This window comes from Ambystoma mexicanum, chromosome 8 (genome assembly GCF_040938575.1).
Source record: "Ambystoma mexicanum isolate Mex_15411 chromosome 8, UKY_AmexF1_1, whole genome shotgun sequence".
NCBI classification, from domain to species: Eukaryota; Metazoa; Chordata; class Amphibia; order Caudata; family Ambystomatidae; genus Ambystoma; species Ambystoma mexicanum.
This window is the reverse complement of record NC_090929.1, coordinates 1,333,909,382-1,333,931,979: the sequence shown is the minus strand read 5'-3', so window position 1 is coordinate 1,333,931,979 and position 22,598 is coordinate 1,333,909,382.

Sequence of the window (22,598 nt, the reverse complement as noted above, 5' to 3'; positions counted from 1 at the left end):
CAAAACATTTTGTCCAAGATGAGGGCCCTCCCGAAGGAATTCACTTTGAACATGAAGTTTGAAAGCCCATCAGGGCCCTCCGCTCTAGAGGAGCTGGCCTTCATTATCAAATCTTGGATAATAACAGGTGAAAAATCCATTTGCCATGAAAGTGTAGATACCGGCTCATATTTATGCTTGGCATATTCGAGGTCAGCATATAAATCCGTAAAGTGTTTGACCCAGTTTACTTCATGTACACCATTAATTTGCGAATTACCCTGCTGATGATGTGTGGGGTTGTGAAGTAGTTGCCACATACCTGCTGAGTTTTTGTTAACCATAGCACTTGCCATGGCTTCACTGTCTTGCTGGAATATATATGCCTTTCTACACCTTACCAGTTTTTATACCTGCATTTGGCGGTTTTGAGATCTTCTAGTTAATACTAGAGATAATAAAAACATACATCAGAAACATAAACAACAGGGTATGTATCCATGCTTGAATTGCAGTAATTGCAATAATGTAATCAAAGGGACTGTAGTCTCGCATCCACATACTGGTGAAAAGATTCAACTCAGATGATTTGGAACATGTAATACCGAGAACAGCATCTACTGCATATGCTGCCCATGCGGCTTATGATATGTAGGTGAAACTGGACGCAAATTGAAAACCTGTATGAATGAACGCAAGTCATGCATACGCAACAAGAACATAAATTCAGCGGTCGCTAGACATTTTAACCTAAAGAACCACACAGTGGCTCAACTGAGATTCCAAATACTAGAAGTGTTGGACAATCACCAACCAGGCATTGATCCAAAAAGAAGACGACAACAAAGAGAAGCATATTGGATTGACCGATTGGATACACTGTCACCTAGAGGAATGAACGAAGAATTTGATTTGAATTTCTTCTTATAATTTGTTTTGTTCACCATACTTGAGTCCATTGTTGTTTACTTATGTTTAAGTTTTTAGTTTTATAATTTTTATATTTATTTATTTGTATTATTATTTTTGATTTTTTCATTGATTTTCTCAATATTTGTCTTAACATTAGGTTTTCCTTTTTTTTGTTTGTGACCTTCATACCACAAATTATGTTACACACTTATAATTGGAATTTAAGGTTTTTTTCCCCTGAAATCACTGTGTTCGTTTTTTCTATGAATTTCCCGATAATACATTTACGTTATAATACACTATTACATTTTGTGAATATTATATTTGTTTTATCTCAATAAATCTCACCACAATGTCCATTGTACGAGTGGCACAAACTTAGAATATAGCCACCACATGATTTACCGGTCACAACATCCAGGGTTGTAGACTTTAATTACGGACATTGGTTTGTAATCCCTGAATTCCTCATTATGTCGGAACAAGTATCTTTATTGTTACACTTGTTAAGGTATATTATGATCACCACAATTTTCTTAAAATTGCGTACTTACACACTGTGTTTACATACATTATTGCCCTTCAAAAGATGTCAACCAATACGTGGACATTCGTCTATGTTGTGTGTGGCGGTTTCCCTGACAACAGGAGCCTGACAACCATAGCCATGCCTCGCATTTACTTAGGCAGGCGAACGCAGACGGTAATGAGTTCACGAGAGGCAGTTTCTACGTCGTTTAGAAGGTAAGAGATACGGACAGAGACAGGGTCAATTAAGATTTCAGAATCTGAGTTTTTCTCAACCAAGTAACACTTCAGTGTTTTCGTAGGTCTACGCTCTCAGCTGCATTACGGCGGTCAAGCCGTACACTTATTCGTAACGAATCGCGCTTTCATGTATAGCACAAAAGGTCAGATTTGTATTCTATTTTTGCGGTATGCATGTAAGAGCAATCACCATGCATGCTTTACACTAAACAAATAGTCAATTTAGGATTAGCTACTATTATCACTATAGGATAATGGCATAGCACTTCACTACCACGCCAGGTATAGGTGGTTTAACTTCACAAATAATGCTTTTTTACATTAGATGAATTTACCGGTAAGTGAACGCATGCAGCATTAAACAGCAATTATATGACAAACATAAGGTGACGGATCCAATAGGGTGATAATACATTACACACTAAATGTAATAGGTAAAAAGAATATTGTGGCAAAACTTGTGCTTAATGATAAATGCTTATTTCTCTTTTTTCTTTGTGTTATTGTATGTTCTACCTTTATGTATGTGGGTACCCTGTTTATAATGATGTTTTGATTGATACATTTGATATACATTTGAAAATATTGATACTTGTTACACAATCTGGATGCTACTTTGATTAGATAAGGCCCTGACGAAGGACTACGCAGTCCGAAATGCATTGGCCATTTAATGATGTTTGCTCATGAAAATGCAACATTACATACATTTTTGAAAACTAATGAATAAATATCATTACCTGCAAAATAAAAAACTCTCAACTGTATGATTAAGATTTTGTAACATTTGAAGAATCCCGACGGGATACAAGGGTGTGCGGCCCACACCGAAGGCAACATTGCCTAGGTCTTTTTTACGTGGTCTATTTTCTTTGTGCTTGAACGCGGTAGCACACGTTAGTGGGCTGCATCCCAGAAAAAAACATTGATGAACTGAACATTTATTTTAGAATTGATTTAACTCAGAAGTGCCCGCTCAACTCTCAGCTTTTTTCAGTTTTGAGATCTTGCGAGCGAGACAGATGATTGGAAGCTAAAAGATCTTTCTTTATTTTCCTGAACTCTGCTCTAGTGCGTGTTATTTCGGGATCAAAAACATGTTGGTATCGTATTCTATTATGGCAGGGAATGGTTATGGTCTTAACAAAGGAGCGTTGTAGTTCTGAATACTGTTCTGGATGGTCTATTAGAGCATTGTGCTCTATTATGCTCTTAAAGGTAGTCAGCAAGGTCATGTTCCAATGCAGACGAGATCTTGCTGGATTAATAATAAACTCAGAGGTAATGAATGATTTTTTGACCTTTGAGAAATTCCAAGCGATATCTAGGGCAAGTAGCCTGTGATCGCTAAAGGTTTGGTCGCGATTGATCAATTGTTGGACACTCTCAAACGATCTGGTATCAACATAAATATAGTCAATTATACTTGAGCTTAAGCCTCGATGCAACATATGTTGAGGAGGAGAGTCACCTGCGACTGCTCCATTGACCATATGAAAATTACGCTCGTCCATGAAAGTAATCCATTTACATATGTCTTGACTGATGTGCTTCTTGTTCAAGCAGTCTAAACTAAGATCCCCCAAAATGACGGTGTGTGTAATGTGAGAATTCACTAATAGCATGTCAATAATTTTAGCTAGGCCAGCATAGAAAGCATCATCTGTCATGGCTGCGATGTTGCGATATATGTTAACCAAAGCTATTATCTGATCGTTGTTAGTGATTTTAACTAGCTTAATAGGAGCACTTTTTTGTATTAACAGCCACAAGGAGACCTGAGGACAGTCTTCCCCTGCTAGGGGTGGCTGGAATCAAAACAAGATCATAGTCGTCCCATATCGGTGGTGTGGTCAGCCAAGTTTCATGTAGGGATATGACATGATATAGGCAAGGCAAATTTTGTATGGATAGTTCTAAATGAGCATGACCTCGGGTATTCCAGCTCGCAATTTTTAACGTTGATGCTGCATGAGGAGTTAATGGTTAATTACGCTGAAGAGAACTCACCGGAGTATCTCTACCTACCATGGTGTGTGTGCCCTGATAGATGTTGAGTTTTGGTTTGGCAATTTGAGCCCTGAAAGGTTCGCGCTCCAGGACCTCCGCTAAGAGGAAGACCATGTCAAATAACTGCATTTTACAACGCAAGATGGAGTTCCAAACCACCCCAGAGGGAATCCACAGTTTAACTACAGAACATGTAAATTCTGAGACAAACTCAATTTAATCAATATCATTTGTAGATATATCTTGCAAATCCCGTACATCACCAAAATAATCCTATATCCCCTCTTCTCTCCTGGGATTCAATTTAGGTCATAAGCTGGAAAGTTGCCTTCCCTGCATTACATAATGAAGGAGTGAAAGATAGGTCGGTGCGGATGCAAATGTCTAGAGGCGGACTGCATGTCAGGCTTGCGTGGGGTCCATTTCAGACTTAATGATTCTGAGTGCATCCTTGGGGTGGGGCGTGCCTGTCTATCCTCCACCCACAACTTTGGTTAAGCACTGGAGAGTGTATCTGGTGTATTCTCGGAGCTAGCATCAGCAACAGAGCGGATGGGAATGCTAGCTACAAACTGGGTGTCTGCATTCTTATTAAGAGTCTTTGCCAACTGCACAGCCAGATATTCGTCGACTCTCAGTTTCAATTCCTCCAAGGCAACTTGAGATAAGGAAGAGTCTGAAGGCGCGGTTAAAGGAGCCTGAAGACAAAAAGAAACTGCTCTTCTGGCTGTTAGGTCCGCCAGCCGAGCCAATATAGACCTCTCCGCCTGCTGATTTGGCTGGCCTACATGCCCATGGTACAACACACCTGGGGCGGCAAGAGGGGGGAACAGGGAAGGAAGAAGAAATATCTTTCTCTTTCAATGGGGCCTGACTGGCCACTAGTTCAGTGTCTGAACTAGTTGGATGGAGTACACCAGGTGAGTAAGAGGAGAGAGAGGAACACTTGGCTTTGCTGGGTCAGATGATAACACAGCAGGGGTGACTGGCCGCGGATGACACATAGCTACTTGGGTGTCCATAGGAGCAAGCGTAGTGGCAGAAACTGAATTAGATGAAGACGACTTTCCATGGGCCTGAAAGAATGCATTAAGTGTACTTTTAGTGTGTTTGGCACCAGCCATGTTCTTTGTTTTTTTTTAATTTTTTATAAAGGATTGTGGTCTTTTTCTAGCAAACTTGGAGTTCTTGGCCTTAAGCGGTAACAGATGGCCTTGACCAGTGCATTGCAAATCCTTAGATGCAATGTCCTCATAGTCAGAAGTAGCCTCATTCGGGCCACTAAGAACAGGTTGAAAAGCACAAGGCGTTACCTTAGCTAAATCTGACGAAGGAGCAAGCAGGTCAATTGGGCGAATAACGCCAGGGATTATCGGTAGATAGCATGGAACAGTATCAGTAACACATTCCACAACAGTGACTTGTGGTGAAATCTCTAGGACATTGTGGTCATCGACACACACAACAGATTGGAGCAAAAGATTGGAAGTGGAGGTGTCATTTCTCCTGTTGCTCATTAAAGGCAACCAATTAGAATGTAGCCATTTAACTAACTCATAAAATTGGGTAGTTTGGTGGGTTAGTTTGGAGTCAAGTGATTCAAATAATTTGCACCGACTGGTGATGGTGGTGTTAATAGCTGTTAAAGCGGGTTGAATCATTAATAAATGGTGTAGAGAGTTATCAAATGGGGGTAATTTGAGAGGTCTAGGGGTAGGGAGAACAAAGGACTGTAACATTGGATTGGAGTGGGCTGATGAAGAGTGCAGAGACACTGTCTGCAGACCCTGAGAACACTCCTCTTCCCTCTATTCACACTGGCTGGCGTGAATAGATCAGCCAGAGTGGTCATGATTCAAGGGAGGGAAGCTAATAGGCGAAATGGGAGTTCCAGATTCAGGTATCGTCGGGCAGTTCTTTGGTGGAAGCTAGAATGGTTGTGTCAGAAAGAGGCTAAGGATTCACATGGCGTAGCGGTGTGAGAAATGCAGAATGAGAGCTACCAATGTTTAGGGAAGAGGGCGTACGTCCACTCAGCACAGTGGGCGGTGACTGTGAGGATACAAACTGAGTGGCCTCATTATGTTGTAAATCAAACAGAAATTTTGAACCAAAGCGTAGTGAAGGACAGGTAGGCGTAATTGAAATGGTTGAATAAAAAGTTGGAGAGGGTATTACTACACTGCCATTGCTTGGTATTGAAAGCATGTTGGAAGCATTGACAGGCATGTTTGGGGTGAGTTTGTACGCCATATACACCATTCAAAAGCCAAAAGGCAAGAGGAAAGCAGATCAAAAAATACCTTGGGCCCAAAAAGGAAAGGACAACTGCATAAACTAAGCAGGGAGAGCGGCCAAACTAAGCTCCACGGCTGCTCGGCTAAGCGGCCAAGCGGTACTCTAATGGTACTCCCACGAGTGCGTGCGTGCTCGTAATAAGGAAGTGGGCTGGTGCCGTAGGATTCAGGGGTGGGTCCACAGCATCCCCTACACAGACACAAACAAACAAATTGTGAAGTGGAGCTCAGTGGGGCTCAGTGGGGGCTTAATGGGGGCTCAGTGGGGCTTGTCACTGGCAGTATCAGCAGGGAAGTCCACAATCACCCGGAATATGAAATAGTTCACAAAGTCCACAGGATCCACTGGCAAGGAGCAGGAAAACAGCAGAGGAACTTGCGGCCAAGTGGTACTCTAACGCTACTCCCACGAGTGCGTGTGCGCTGTGCGCATGCACGCTCGTAATAAGGAAGTGGGCCGGTGCCGTAGGATTCAGGGGCATGTCCACAGCGTCCTCTACAAAGACACAAACAAACAAACAAATTGTGAAGTGGGGCTCAGTGGGGGCTCAATGGGGGCTCAGTGGGGCTTGTCACTGGCAGTATCAGCAGGGAAGTTCACAATCACCTTGAATATGAAATAGTTCACAAAGTCCATAGGATCCATAGACCAAGGAGCAGGAAAACAGCAGGTACTCTAACGGTACTCCCGCGAGTGCGTGTGCGCTGTGCGCGTGTGTGTGCGTGTCTGCTCTTAATAAGGAAGTGGGCCGGTGCCGTAGGATTCAGGGGCGTGTCCACAGCGTCCCCTTGAATACAAAATAGTTCCCAAAGTCCACAGGATCCACAGACCAAGGAGCGGGAAAACAGCAGAGGAACTCGTGGCCAAGTGGTATTCTAACGGTACTCCCATGAGCTCGCTTTAATGAAGCCCTTTCATCAGACTTTACATTCAAAGTGCCTGCTGGTGTTTGTTCGAAGCCCTCATCTGAGAGGTAATTACTAAATTGGAGTCGTAAACAGGCTGTCTTACCAGGCCTGCCTTCAGCCACTCAATGTATAAGTAGTCTGCAGTCCTTCACTGAAATCATGTTAAAAACAAGCTTTGGGACGGTCAGCAGGGGGCACGCTTATAGGTCCATAGTCCATAGGATCCATAGACCAAGGAGCAGGAAAACAGCAGGTACTCTAACGGTACTCCCGCGAGTGCGTGTGCACTGTGCGCGTGTGTGCGCGTGTCTGCTCGTAATAAGGAAGTGGGCCGGTGCCGTAGGATTCAGGGGCGTGTCCACAGCGTCCCCTTGATTACAAAATAGTTCCCAAAGTCCACAGGATCCACAGACCAAGGAGCAGGAAAACAGCAGAGGAACTCGTGGCCAAGTGGTATTCTAACGGTACTCCCACGAGCTCGCTTTAATCAAGCCCTTTCATCAGACTTTACATTCAAAGTGCCTGCTGGTGTTTGTTCAAAGCCCTCATCTGAGAGGTAATTACTAAATTGGAGTCGTAAACAGGCTGTCTTGCCAGGCCTACCTTCAGCCACTCAATGTATAAGTAGTCTGCAGTCCTTCACTGAAATCATGTTAAAAACAAGCGTTGGGACGGTCAGCAGGGGGCACGCTTATAGGTGCAACAAAGGCGTTTGGCTCCCGGACCACCGGGTCACAAAGTGGATAGAGCCCCGACTTTGGACCCCCCCAAGCAGTTGGTTTCTTGATCGTGCCATACCTAGGCACCTTGGGCACACAGGTTCGAAGTGGCAGGCGGATTGACCCCACGGGGTGGTGAGATATTTGAGGAGGAAGGTTTCTCGTGAAACCAAAAGTAAGTTTCCCCAACACAACACACCATGGCTAGAGTGAGCCTGCGTTATGCCGAGCTGAGGCACGGACTGGGGCCAGTAGTCCGAGGCACACGTCGAAAAGCTGGCCTGCAGCTTTGGAATATTCACATCAGGTGCCAAGCATGCAGTGCCTGGCTCCTGGGGTGGCTGGCTAGCGACTGTCCCTCTAAGATGAAGACGGGGCGTGGAGAAGGTGGAGTGGAGCAACGGATTGCTGCTGTTTGACACCGGTCCTGTGGCGATTGCGCCTGTCTTGGACGGCGCGATCCTTAAGTGACTGAAGGTGCAGGTGGGTCAGCACCAGTGGCCCTTGGAGTCTGAGCTGGCTAGGGAGGCTCTGACAGCTAGGCCTTTGGTACTATCGGGGGCCAGGTGGTGCCTCGTCTTCCTGGCCAGAATGTGTGCCGGTAGCAGTGGGAGGGCCCTCGCTGGAGCGGCACGGCAGTGGCATTCTCAGGTCCTGCTGGAGGAGTGCAACCCTTGACTGGGGTTTTGGAGTTGAGGTGTGGGCCCCCTGGCTTCGGTTAAGGGCGTGGGCCCTCATTTGTTAGCAAATATTTGAGGAGGTTGCAGAGGGTTGGAGCTGGCGTCCAGGGTGTTGATTGTCCCTGTTTGTCACACGTGGAGCCTCCTCAGAGTCAGTTGCCCTGGAAGGGACTTGGTAGATGTGGTGATCACGAGGTTCCGGGCTGGGCCGGCTGTTTGACAGGGTGAGCCAGTGTACCCTCAGGGGGAGTGTGCCTCCGCACTCCTGGGAGCCGTGCAGCTGCTTTTCCTCAGTGTTGGTGAAGAATGAACAGCCCAGGCGGGTTGTAGTGCAATCTCGGGATGTTTGCCTTTCCTCGAAGGTAGTTACCTGCTTGATCCCGAGAGGGAGTGAGTACTTACTTTGGCGGAAGTACTGTGTCTTCTCTTAGTGCTTCTTCATAGAGGACTGCTGGGGTACACTGTGATTCAATAGAGGGCAGTGTGCTCTTACACAGTGGACCCACATAGTTGTGTGTTTAGTGGGGCCTTCTAAGTGTAGGCACAGCGGAGCTGAGTTGGGATTGCCCCCCCGTGCAATGGGGGAGCAGCCCATGGTGAGGGCACCGCAGCGGAAAAGCAGCAAGTCCAGCCTTGCGCAGTGCTACGGATCAGTGGAGGAGGTTTGACGGGCCAGGTAGCAGTGGTCAGCAGGAGATTCTGAGGCCCCAGAGACCCATGCAGCGGGGCAGCGCAGGCGGAGACAGAGATCCGAGCAGCGACCAACACAATACAGCATTCTTGAAGTGGAGACTTTTCCCAAAATAGCACCTCCAGGGAAATACTATTATTTGTATGGTGTGCTCAAGGAGTGAATCCCTATCAGTTGGATGTGCACTGAGAAGCGCTTCTACCAGAAAGGCATTCTCCGTGGGTTGACCCTCACCAGTGAGGTGTGTTGCAGCAAAGGATTTTAACTTGTACTTGGGCTGGAAGAGGTCAGAGGAGCTCCTAGGAGAATGTGAGCAGGTGAGGAGAGGTCATCGTGTAGTGGCATGGGAGGTAGAGGGAAGTGGGCTGTGGCCCCCCTCTGAAGCGGGGTGGGAGACTGCAGGTGGGAGGTGACTGGACCAGGCCCGCACTTCCCTACCTCATATTGACTGGAAAGCAGCATTGGTACGATTTGAATACTTACGGAGGCTGGAGCCCTAGAGTGGGATTTCAGCACGGACCATGGCTGAGGGCAGTGAAGACCCAGTGTCCACAAATAAGGAAATTGCTTCTCTGATGGAAGAGATACGGGGGACGAGAACAGACATTGGGGGTAGACTGGACAAAATTAATAGTAGGATTGAAAAGATGGATGAGAGACTTCAAGAAGTGGAGAATAATCAGTCGTCCCTGGATACGCTGGAAACTCAGATGGATATCAGAGTGGCAGAGTTGGAGAGAAGAGAAACGGTAATCACCCTCAAGATGAACGATTTCGAGAATAGGGAGAGAAGGAATAATCTGAGATTTCTTGGTTTGCCCAAGAAGGATGGCGAATCAGTAAGGGACCTACGGAGGGCTATACATGGGGTAGCTAAACTTTTTTTCGGTTCAACACCATTGATAAACCCAAAGTTGATAGGGTGACAGGGCGGGAGAGGTTAGTAGAGGCCTGAGGTCTGTCCTTGCTTGCTTTAACAACTACCCGGAAAATATGACGATCCTGGAAAGAGCAAGGACAACAGGTCCAGTGATTCAGGGCACTTCAAATATTACAGTCTTTCAAGACTTGTCCACCGTCGAGTTGGCCAAGCAGCGTCTATTTGCTCCCCTTACAAAATGGTTGAATGGGAAAGGAGTGAGGTACAGATGGGGTTTTCCCTTCTCCATTTCCTTCGAGATAGATGGCTATAACTACAAACTGGTCACAGAGGATGAGTTGGGGGAGCGTTGAGGGAAGTGGAATGGGTGGCTCTTGTATTGGAGGAGAGTGTGGAGGTGACCCGGTGGATCGAGTCCTATTGGTGGTCCGGCACTCAACCAGTGATGTTAACCGTGATGGACTGGGTGCTACGGGGGGTATGCTGTGAAGTTGGGGGTTATGGGGGCCTGGTATTGGGGAATTGACAGTGGAGTTTGGTGCGACCAGAGTAGAGGGCTGTTGGAGATATTGGTAGTATGGCAATGGGGGACCTGAATATGGGGGGAAGAGTGGACTGCCTGCAGATCTGTATGTTGAACATGAATGGGCTCAATTCACGAACTGAAAGATCCCTGGTGGAGAGGGAGTTTTGGAGGATGGGGATGGATATTCTCTTTGTCCAAGAGACATGATTTTCCCAGGGAGAGGAAAGGGCTGTTCCCTGTGGTCTCCATGGACATGTGTATTGGGGCCGGGGGACTCCAGAAAGGGGGGAAGTGGGGGTTGCCATCTTGCTACATAAGAGGTTGCGGATGGAGGAGGTGAGGTCGTGGAATAGTGTGGATTGCAGGGCGCTTTTGTTTTCGGGACTCATTAAAGAAGTAAGATTAACGTTTGCAACGATGTATGCAAACAACCAGGGGCAGTTGAAATTTCTGAAGTCGATGCTGGCAAGGGTGCTGAGTGAGGGTACAGGGCACCTAATTGTGGGAGGGGGCTCAATATGTGGGCGGATTTAACATTGGACAGACAGAACTTGGGTTTATCAGGAATGGAGGCCCCTACAGTGGAAGGGGAAGGTTTGTGGGCATGTCTGGATTTGCATGGCCTTCTTCCACCCCCAGGAGAAGGGCTTCATCTTTTACTCCCTGCCTCATGGGACCTAAACTCACATTGATTATCTCTGTATTTTGAGAGATTTGTGGGTGGTGGTTCACCCATTTAGTTGGTCAGATCACAACATGGTCTTGCTGGATTTATTATGGTTGGGGTTGAGTGCTCGTAACTCGTTGTGGAGATGTAATGAATCCTTATAGAAGGACTTAGTGTTCAGGGAGGAATTTGAGTGGGGGATTAAGGAATTTTTACTTTTGAATGATACAGGGCGGTGGACCAGAGCATGGTATGGGATGCAGAAAAGGCAACTTGGAGAGGTTTATTGATCAGAGAGGGAGCTTGGAAAAAGAGGCAAAGGACTTTGTTGGAGACTAGATTACGCACTAAGACTGGGGCTCTGGAAAGATGGATACAAATATCATAGGGGGGTGAAAATGGATAGAGGAGGTGAGGAGCAAGAGGGAGGAGATACAGTTATTGAAGGAGGGTAGGATAGTACGAAAGCTTCAGTTCTTGAAGCAAAAATATCATGAAAGGGTGGTAAGGCAGATGCCCTGTTGCCAGCCCATCTACATGGGCAGCATGCTAAGCGGTGGATATCAGAGGTGTAGGGACCTGGCTGGAGGTGCAGTGGAAACAAAATCTGCAGGGATTGTGGAGAATTTCACTTGCTTCTATGAGGGGTCATTTGAGGGGGAGGGGCAGCCGGACATGGAGGGTATAGAGGCTTATTTGAGGGGGTTTATCTACTGGCACTGACACCCAAGGAGGTTGTGGGGATGGATGCCCCTATTACTGGGGGGGAGATCTTAAGTGCAATCCGGCATCTGCAGTTGGGAAGAGCTCTGGGTGAGGATGGATATACTCTGGGTTTTTAGAAGTCCTTCGCAGGTATACTGGTCCCGTACATGGTTAGACTGTTTAACAACATTTCGGAAACCAGCCAAGCGCTGGATTTGGCCCTGAATTTTAGTAATACCTAAAGAGGGCAGAGACCCCCAGGTCTGTGGGTCATATCGCCCTATCTCGCTACCTAATGTGGATGCAAAGATATACACCCGAGTCCTTGCCTCAAGGCTGGATGTGCATGTGCCACGATTGGTCCACTCAGATTAGATGGGCTTTCTGAGGGGACGACGAGGAGCCAATATGATGTGAAAATCGTAGCACTTGATTGAAGGGACCCGAGGAAAGGGAGGTAACCCTACACTCCTAGCAGTTGACGCCGAGAAGGCCTTCAACAGAGTAGATTGGGACTGCTTGTAGGCAGTCTTGCTCAAGTTTGGAATGGGGAATAGATTTTCGGCAAGGGATTGTGTCATTTTATTCATACCCAAAGGATTGTGTGGCGGCAAATGGGTGGTTTCCGCTTGGTTTGGTTTGGGGCGGGGCACGGGACAGAGCTGTCCCCTTTTGCCGCATCAGTTTGCTCTCTCTTTGGAACCTTTGGCCCAGAGGCTATGAGAGGACCCCGAGTGGAAGGTATTGAGCTGGGTGGAGTGGAATATAAATTGGGATTATACACAGACGATATGTTGTTACACCTGTGCAGCCGTGTGGTGTCAGTTCCGGCAGCAGCTGAGTTGATAGAACAGTATGGAGTGTTCCTAAGGTTTAAAATGAATAAGGGTAAGTCCATCTTGTTCCCTTTTGACCGGATGGGGCATGGGGGAGAGAGACCTGCAGGGGTTGGTTCCCCTGGGGATGAAGATCAGTGACGACCAATTGCGTTATCAGTGGATAACTGTCACAAGGGATATGCAGGGACTGTATGAGGCGAACTTCCCCCCTTGTTACAGAGGTTATTCGAGGTCATGGGGTAATGGGGTAGGCTAAATATATCATGGTTCAGGTGTTTTAACACTATAAAAATGAATTTCCTCCCCAGGATTTTATATTTATTCCAGATGCTCCCTATTATGAACCATGTTTCTATGTCCTGGGAGGTGAAAGGGCATCTTCTGAAGTTTTTGTGGCAGGAAAAGAAGGCTAGGGTGGTGTGAGAAACCAAAGTGTGTCTCACCTGCTAGTGCCAGGGGATCTCTCTCCCTCGGGTGGCCAGGGCACGCCCATCGCCTTTGGATCCAGACCCTGGGGGTGGATCAATGCGGGAGGATCACCTGCACGAAGGGTCTTTGGAGAGTGGGGGTGAGGCAGCTGTTGGTGAGACGCGGTATTCCTCCCTTTCCCGCACCCATGATCCCTCCTATTTCATAAGGTTCCCTGGTTTCCCAACTCCCCCTTTCCACACAAGCACTGGGCCAAGGAAGGCCAAGGAGAACATCACATCGGACATGTGCGGGACATGTCCTGCTAATTAGGTCAGGCAAAGTCAGGCACTTGACTCTAAGTGCATACATCGGATACCAATTAGCTCACCTCACAAGGATAAAAGTAAGAACATAGAGACACACTCTGAGCAAGGTGGAACACGAGTAAGAGCAAAACTTCTGGGGGAAAGGCAAACCTACTGGAGCAGAGCAACGGACAGAGGGACGAGAGCCACGGTGGAGAACCCCAGGAGTGCCCTGCAGGGGGCTGTTGCCTCCAAAAGGTCGCAAAAGATACACGGAGAAAGCCAAATCCCAAACTTGAAGGCTGCATTGTGTTTCAAAGATGCCAGCAACCCTCCCGGGTGAACAACAGAGTTGGGGAGGCGAGGCCAAGCCTGTGGTACTAACCTTGACTTGTAAACTGGAAGACAGTAAATCATTAAAGAAACACACACAGCCGGTGAGTTAGCAAGCAATGTGAGAGACTGGTGTGTGCTAAAGAAAGATTGAAGTGGCAACATTATATCACACAATGGAAGGCTGCACGCATGTGGATGAGATGCAAAGAAAGGCAGACCCGTGAATTAACCTTGAAGTAATGATAGCTGTAAAGCAAGCAATACTGATTAGCAGAGTGGTCCGGCGAAAGGAAGTAGCCCACACGAAAGTCTCAGTGAAAGGTGAAATGTTTGTAGTGATAAAGTGAATGAACTGAAAAAGCAGAGTGATCGAAATTGACCAAGAGAAAAAGGGAGGGGAATAGGGGGTGAGCGTTGAACTTTGATGCATAATACAGTGAAGTGTGATTTGAAAGCTGGAAAGTCGAAGTGATCAGGGGGAAGTCAGGGGAAGGAAACCCTAAAGGAAGTGAATTACGCTTGGGGAAGGGAACCCCTGCAGGTGTTTTGTTTTGCTGAGAAAGTTCTGAGCCCGACAGAGGGAGACCGTTGTGAACTTTTTGGTGAACTGGCCTTCCACGTTAAAGTGGAAGGCCAGACGGGCCACAATCAACATTTTGAACTGCCTTTGTGTTAAGAGTTTGCGCCATAGTGTATCATCTTGCCTACAGAACCTGCCTTACTGTCAGGGTTCCATTGTATGCCCCGTCAGATAATCAGAGGAGGAGTTCACGTAATAACAAACTGTCTAGTAAACCCAGGGGAACTAACATTTTAGGGTCCAAAGTGAGAGGGTCTGCGGTGACTCTGAACCGTTCTCCCTTATTTCTTGCACGTCCTTTTGTAGAACGCTATGGGTTACCATGGAAATGCTGGCTGCCATGGTATACGCGTAGACGCTCAGGTCTATGGTGCCGTCCCGTGCGCAAGGTCAGGTGACTTGTATTTAAACTGTGCCTCCGCGCACGGCGGCACTTCTGAATTTGTCTAAATCCAAAGTTCCTTACCTCGTATCTTGCTTTCTTGGCTTCTTGTATCCCCGGCCCTTCTTGTTACCTGTATTACTCCCTTCTTGTCATTGCTACCAAGTCTTACCTGCTTATACTCGACCCGGAACGGCAACAGACTGCACTTGTCTGAATCCTCAAGTCTTTCCTGCTCTTACCAGACCCGGAACGGCCACGGACAGCACTCGTCTAAATCCTCAAGCCTTACCTGCTCATATCAGACCCGGAACGGCCACGGACTGCACTCGTCTAAATCCTCAAGTCTCACCTGCTCATACCAGGCCCGGAATGGCCACGTAATGCACTGGTCTAAATCCTCAAGTCTTACCTGCTCATACCAGACCCGGAACGACCACGGACTGCACTTGTCTAAATCCTCAAGTCTTACCTGTTCATACCTGACCCGGAATGGCCACGGACTGCATTCGTCTAATAAATCCAAGTCTTACCTGCTCTTAACAAAATCGGAACGTCCACGTATTACAACCTTGTCATCCCACAAGTCTTAACTGTGTCAAATCTTCTTTCTGGAACTGTCAAAAGACTTTTTTGGACATTCAGGAATACCGCGCATCAGCGCAAGGACCAAGGACATTGGTGCATCGGCGCAGGATTTCAAGAACAGCAGCGCAACGGCGCCAGGATCAATTAACTTTTAGGCATCCTCGTGCCGGCAGGTATAGGAAAACCAAAGACATTGTTTTCCCAGACTGCCAACTCATTTTCCACATTTCTGCAGCGACTATCCAGGACACTCATTTGGTAAGCACAAGACTATTAGTTATTTATTCCTTGTTATTCCTGCACTCTTGGTAATAGTTCATTTTTGCTTTCAGGGTACTCATTGATCTAACTTGGAACATTCGGTCCCAGTCTGATTTTCTTGTTTTTGAGTATCAGTTCATTATCTTGCTTTGGAGTTCCCATTGCATTTAGCCTCATGTTAATGCCTGATTAATTTTCTTGCAGCCAGCTGTTGGAGTACCAGGTTGTACCTTATTTCGGGCAGTACTCACCTCAAACTGTCCTTATGTACACTTGAGGGGTGTATTGTCAGAAAGCCTAAATTGCGTCACGACATGTCAAGCCACCACTACTATTTGGCGTTCCTGGTTCCTGACACTTACTCTGTGCTGCCCAACGTGGGGAAGAGAGCTGACTCAGCCACATTTATTCTTTATATTTGAATACTGACTTCCCTTTGCATACATATTCTCCCTTTCATCCTTTTTGTACAAGATATAGGGCAGGCATTGGGTTTTGTTAGTATAGGCCATTTTGAGTTGACGGACTCAACTAGGACTCTTTTAGTTATTATTTGATGGTCAAGACGGCTCCCATTTTAGCTATAGGGCAAAGTAGGAGTTTCTCCAACCCCCATTGAAACTTCAATAAAGGTTTTACAAATTGTACCTTTTGGGCTAGTGTCATACTTGTGATACCATGCCTCCCTTACGGTGGCGTATGATATCTTGCTGCTCTCAAAAGAAAGAGGGGGTGTGGGTTTGTCAGACCTGTATCTGTACTATAAGGCCGCCCATATTCGAATCCTGATTCCACATTTGAGGGAACAGTGGGAACATCAGTGGGAGGGGCTGGATACTTTTCACTGTAGGCCAGCGATGGTGGGGGAATGGCTGTGGGTGAGTGGGACTAGACCTCGAGATGGATTCGAGAACACCGTATCCTGGGGGTTATATGGATAATCTGTCAGAAGAGTCTGAAGATGAGGGGTGTAACGACTTGGCCCTCACCGTTGAGTCATCTGTGGGCCCTGGGTGTGAGCCAACGGGTGGAAGGTTGACATGAAGGTCAGGTTTGAAGAGCTTATGGTGCCTGTGAATTTAGGTCAGGTGGTGGTGACGGCCAATACCAGGGGGGTAAGGAGAGGGGGCCTGGGGGTTATATGATATGATAGTTTATTTATATAGCGCCTGTACACAATGTGTTTCAAAGCGCTTCAAGGTAAGGCGAAGGGGTACATTTGGGTATTGTGTGAATGTGCCTGTGTTATGTGCTTTATTGGGGGGTTGTATCGTTGTTTTTGGCCTTATCTTACCATGTAATACTGAAAAAAGCTAATAAAAGTTGAATTTTAAAAAAAGAAAGCGTTGGCAAAGCCACTGAAGTCCTGTTTGAAACAAGCTCTGGTAAAGCCAACATTGTTGGCTTGTGCATACGTTTTAAGCTTTTGCCAGGCACTGCTATCTACCTGGCAGCACATCATAAATTTAGTGTAATAATAAGGCCTAACGGTTTATGTTTAAGTAAATCTATGTAGCACACCTTGCAAATCTGCTGCTTGTGCTAGCATCTTGAGGAGACAACAGCGGGTATTTATGTAATTTATGGGGCTTGTACTGGTAGGTTTGAGTGCTCTGCAGTAACATGCAAATGAATGTTAAATTGGCACTTTGAACAGTGGGGAGTTATGTTACTGGGGCTTGCTATGGTGCAGCATTTGACATTACATGGCATCTTTGGTGGAAAATCTGGGGCACTTTTTTTATTTTAAAGAGGAGACCAGTCTCCCTAGGACCAAAGTGAGACCGTGTGGTGTTAACCCCCTGCAGACTCGTGCTGGGTTTTACTTGCTTGTTATTATTGTGAGGTGTCAGAAATGTGAGGTGGACATGTTTGTAAAGAGTTTTTAACTTATGCCATTTTATTAAATAAAATAGGTTGAATACACGCCTCACTATCCCTACCCTAACGTGGATTTCCCTGCCTATAGTAAACTAAAAGGGAACACTGTAACCAAGGGATCTCCAACACTCACACCTTTACAACAATCAACACAAAAAGTTATAATATACAACACATAACCCGGTTCACAGTATAACCAATATCTCTTGTCATGGACTGGGCAAACTCCCCTTCCCCAGATCCAAACAAGGATTTGCTTCACAGTTCAAAGAAAAACCAAGGAAATCGGACTTTAACAGAAAGCTCAGTTGTTTCAGTGCAGTAACTTGTTAAAGTCAAAATCTCTCACACCTCCTGGAATAAGAACTCTCCCAAAGTATCTTGAAAGGAAAAGTCATAAGCTCTCACTCCTTCTGCAATGAAAACTCCTTCACATCTTTGGCAACAGCAAAGGGTTTGGTCAGAATGTCCTGCTGCAAAAATAACTGCAGGAAGAATTGTAACTTTTCCTCAATCAGCTTTCACAATTCTTCCCCAAATGTCACAAGTTAATATGTTGCTTTCCAATAGTACCACTCTTCAGCACTTGTGCCTTCTTCTACCTGGCATAACCTTTCACCAGGTTTTTTCGAGGCAATCACCTCTTGCCCTACGGGTCTACTCGCCTGCCCATCTACCGAAACAGATGAATGCTTCAATGGTAACTTTCACAGTAGAATAACAACAACCACCATGGCCTTCTTTAGCATAAACATGTTAACAGCTTTCAGGAAATAGAACATTACCATTGATCTTCATCAGGACCTCTCCACAAATGATGCTCATCTTCCTCTGGATAACCACTTCCAGAAGGGCAGCCTGTTTGCCACCTTTCTTTCCCTTCTGCATCAGTATGGAAAATAATGTTCAGGATCAAGTCTACTCCTGCTTCTATTTTGGCTGTAGCAATGTGAATCTACATCAACCCCAATGATAGGTATCCCTGAACCTAAATGGCAACCTTTACAGCCTAAGGGCTTCTCACTATTCCCCTTTTGTGTTTGTCAACCTTTATTGGGCTGATATTGCCAGGTTCTCAAGGTCTCCTGGCTTGGGTAGTGGTGCCTAGGTTTCTAGTGCAACCTCCCCACCAGATTGTTGATGTTTGCCCAAACTCACACTTTCATTCCTGGACCTTGTTTGGTTTAATATCAGCCACTTTTTTAAGTCTGAAACAGTTCAGTATTTCTAAGATTCATTAGCTTGCCTTTGTTGAACATGCGGGCTTCACCGGAGTGCCCTGGAATCACTGGTGTGGCTTAGACTCACCGGGTAAGTCGCTTACAGGTGCTTCTCTCTACGTTTGCAGGAATGCTGCAGCTGTGGCTTCTCCCGACCAGGCTCATCTTCTCTCTTTGGTCTGACTCCCAAGCGTCTCTGGTGCAACCCTGCCACCTGAGACCTCTTGACTACTCACACTATACTGGCTTCCCGCTACGAAAGCTCTGCATGACGTAGTCTTCCTGGGTACGTGTTTCTTACACACTCTTCTCTCTGTGTGACCTCTGCAGTTTGGGATGATAGAGGCACAGACCCTCTCAGGACCTGCAATAGTCCCAGAGTCTTCCAGCTTCTCTACTCCTGTCTTCTGCAGCATACACGGCCGCAATTCTTCTGCTTCTCACACTGCTTCTGCTACCTGTCCCTGAGGGGGCATTTTATGCCTCCCAGTCTCCCTCAGGTGTAGGTCATTCTTGTTAATCAGCTGATCACTTCTACATTTGTGTTCCTCTGTATCCCTCTTCCTCATTTCAGTACTGAGGGAATTATGGGACTTGAAGTCCCAAATGAAAGAGTTTGTTTTTTATTTGGATTTGGTTTATTCAAACCTTTACAACAAAAAGGAAAAAATAAAAAAAACATCAAACAGCATCAAACACATTCATCATTTAGAATACAATGCTAAAAGTGTAAGTAATATGTAAAAAGGATACAAATAAGAAGACCAGCAAGGGTGAACAGCCTGTCACCTTTTCCTCCTCAACCGATAAATTCCCAGTATTTATAAAGGATGTCACAGCAATACCGTCAGAAGTGAAAAAGGTTTAAAGACATCTTTCCCACAACTTATTTAGGTCTAACCGACTAGTAACACCCATTAGTTCCTTAAATAGATCTGTCTTCCAGATTGAAGGGTCGGGCATTGTATAAACAAATTTTTGACTGTTTCCACAGCCTCATTGTTCTTGCAAAACCTACAAGCAGCTTCAGAGCGATCTATCAAACCCCTTCTAAAAGTATCTCCTTTGTGAGCAGCAAGTTCCACCGACATCGCATTATAAGAGAGCGAAGATGCAAGTTCGGGAACAATACTAATACGGAGCAATCTTGGCCCTCCTTTTGAATTCATGGGATAAATGCTGCAAGGAGGGGTAACAATGAAAGGTGTCGACAGTATTCATCCTGTCCCATTCATACAAGGCCTCTCTCTTTGACTTTCGTCAGCCTTGATATCAATAGGTCGATATCCACATCAAGCTCACCCAGGAGAGATTCACAGTAAGTCCTCGGCTTCCCTAGAAACCTGAGCGAAGCAGATCGAGATTGAGCCATAGTCTGCAGGACATTGTATGCTTCAGTATAAAGTGAGGCAGTAACAGGTGCAGCAATGTTTCGATATAAAGACAAAGACATCCTCTGTACGTGGGCCCTTAAAGAGCAAAGCCCCAGTTCATATCTTATTGCTGTCACCGGAACAGCATTGGAGACTCTCAAAACTTGTCTCCACATCTTCCTCTCAAGAGTGTCCAACCAAGAGTATGATTCCATCAGCCAAAGTTCCAACCTGTACATTAATTTAGGAATCACCTTCCCCTTGTAGAATTGGATAGCCGCTCTTATGGAATACCTACTGAATTTTCTGTCAATAGTCACCAATTGGTTGTTTAAGTTCTTTGCTTTTAACGTTAATATAGCCTGAATATCTCTTACTGATGGATAAGATGAAATATAGTAGCCTAGGTATATTAAACTGGCCGTACCCAATGCAGGAAAATTGCGCAGAAATCACAAACAGAACCCACTCCCCCTCTCCATACTCCTCCTTGCAACTCCAGGATTTTGGTTTTTAACGGCTTGATTACGAAACCGTTGCCTTCCGCATAGCTAGAGAACGCAGAGAGTAACCTCTGCATTCCGTTCCTGGAGTAGTCTAAGAGTAAGAAGTTGTCCACATAAGCCAACCATGACGTCTTAATTGTCCTGACCTTCAGAGCAACAAAAGCAGCTAAGTTCTACGTCCCGCTATGTCTGATAAATAAATATTGAAAAGGCAGGGAGCTAAGATGCATCCCTGGCTTAGACCACAGTCAGTCCCAATTCTACGGGAGAGAAAGTTTGTTTCCTTTACTCTTTGCACTTTACAATACACCATCAATATACTAGGATCTCAGGCAAAGTTAAATAGGGGAATTTCCCCTTCCTCTTGACCTGTTTCCTCCCTCATGTGATCTTCCCGCAGAATACCCCCCCAGGGTCGGAATCAGGAAGCGTCTGCCTTTCCCTGGCCACATGAGGAAGGTCCTATGCCGAGGTTTTGAGGAGAATCACTACAGATTCATCGCAGTATCCAGTTCCTGTTTGCTTTGCACTGCATTTGTCATCTGCACATATGCATAACAAAGGCAGCCCCCCACTGCTCAAAACCGGCTTCTCAATATTTACCTGAATTCAAAAAAACAGAAAAACAAAATAAAATAAGTGAATGGTTCAGAGGTATATTTCCTTTGTATAATGACTTTTTGTTTGACTGCTGTTGAGATGCAAATTTAATCTCATTATCAATAGCAGCAAAGTGCATCCTCAGGATTTATAATGATTAAAAACAGGTGTCTTTTGATCTTTTAGCTAGTAGCCAGTTTGCAGAGTTCTCAAGTTACTCATTTTCAGGCATACCGTGTTCAGCTAGCTTTGTTTATGAAGTTTACAAAACTTTGCATTCAAATACTCCGATAAAAAGGAAATTAACACTACAGGTAGATTATTACTCCTTAGCAGAATAGAAACATGTTCTATTGCCAATCAAGTGAATTAATCGCTTCGGCTGAGTACACATGTATGTCCTAAAAGAGACTAGCATTATGTTGCTGTGTCACTTCCGAAGGTATTGTACAGTCGTTATGCTAATTTGGCACCCCACTTATTAGTTTTGACTATTAGGTCATGCTCAAGCACCACCTATAAACCCACATTATGGCCTTGGAAAATGAGAGAAACAAGATGGGATGTGAGGAGGTACACACAGTTTGTGGATGTTGTTTGTTTAGTTACTCACCCATTGATTAGCCATGGCCATGCTAATCCCTATAGCGATTTCCACCTCCAACCTGCCATTCCATACCAAAAACTCATCTTTTTTTTAAATTTTATTTGATATAGCTGATTACATCAACTTTTCAAATTTAAAAACAAAACACTTTAACATTTTCAGATTACTTAAAACCAACAAAAATGACAAAAAGTAACAAAATTAAATCACAAGGAAAGAGAGGATGTATGAAACAGATAAGATATAAAAACACATAGTATATTTTCTACTAAAACATACTAAACTACATCTCCACGATGATAAAGTATATGCAGTTCAAATCGACTAGCCCTAGGTAACATACAAAAGTGGATGTTTTACCACCGGAACTCATCACCAAATTCAATTTACACATTAATTTCAACAGGCAATATGAGCTCCAGATAGTGCACCAGGGCCTTTATCACCGAGAATCTCGTAGTGTTGCATAATATACTCCATATCTGGTTTTCGTCAGTTTCCTCATAGAGATTTAACAAGTTGCTAAAAAACCTAGCTCTTATGACCTTCAAGTTTGGACACCATATTATCACATGTTGGAGGGTTTCCTTCTCATTACCCATTTCACAAAACCTACAGAAAATTAGGTCAGGAGAAATGATTTTTCGTCTCACCAAGACTGCCCTTGTAGTCCATAAATTGAGTCTTAGGCGTAAAAATTGGTTTCATACATGCCCAGACGGGCATTTCAACAAGTATCCTGCCACTTCTCCCAGTCGCTTGTTTACGAAACAGTTGTTATTAAAGTCTTTAAAATTTGAACAACATGCATAGTTTTGTAGCCATGCCCAACGATTACATTTGATCTTGGCACGACCTGGATTTTCAAGCAATAAGGCAAGTGAGATGTCAGCCTCAACGAGTGTATTCAAAACTAAATTCCTCCATTTTAGTGGAAAGACATGGTTCGAACTGGTCAAGTAGCGT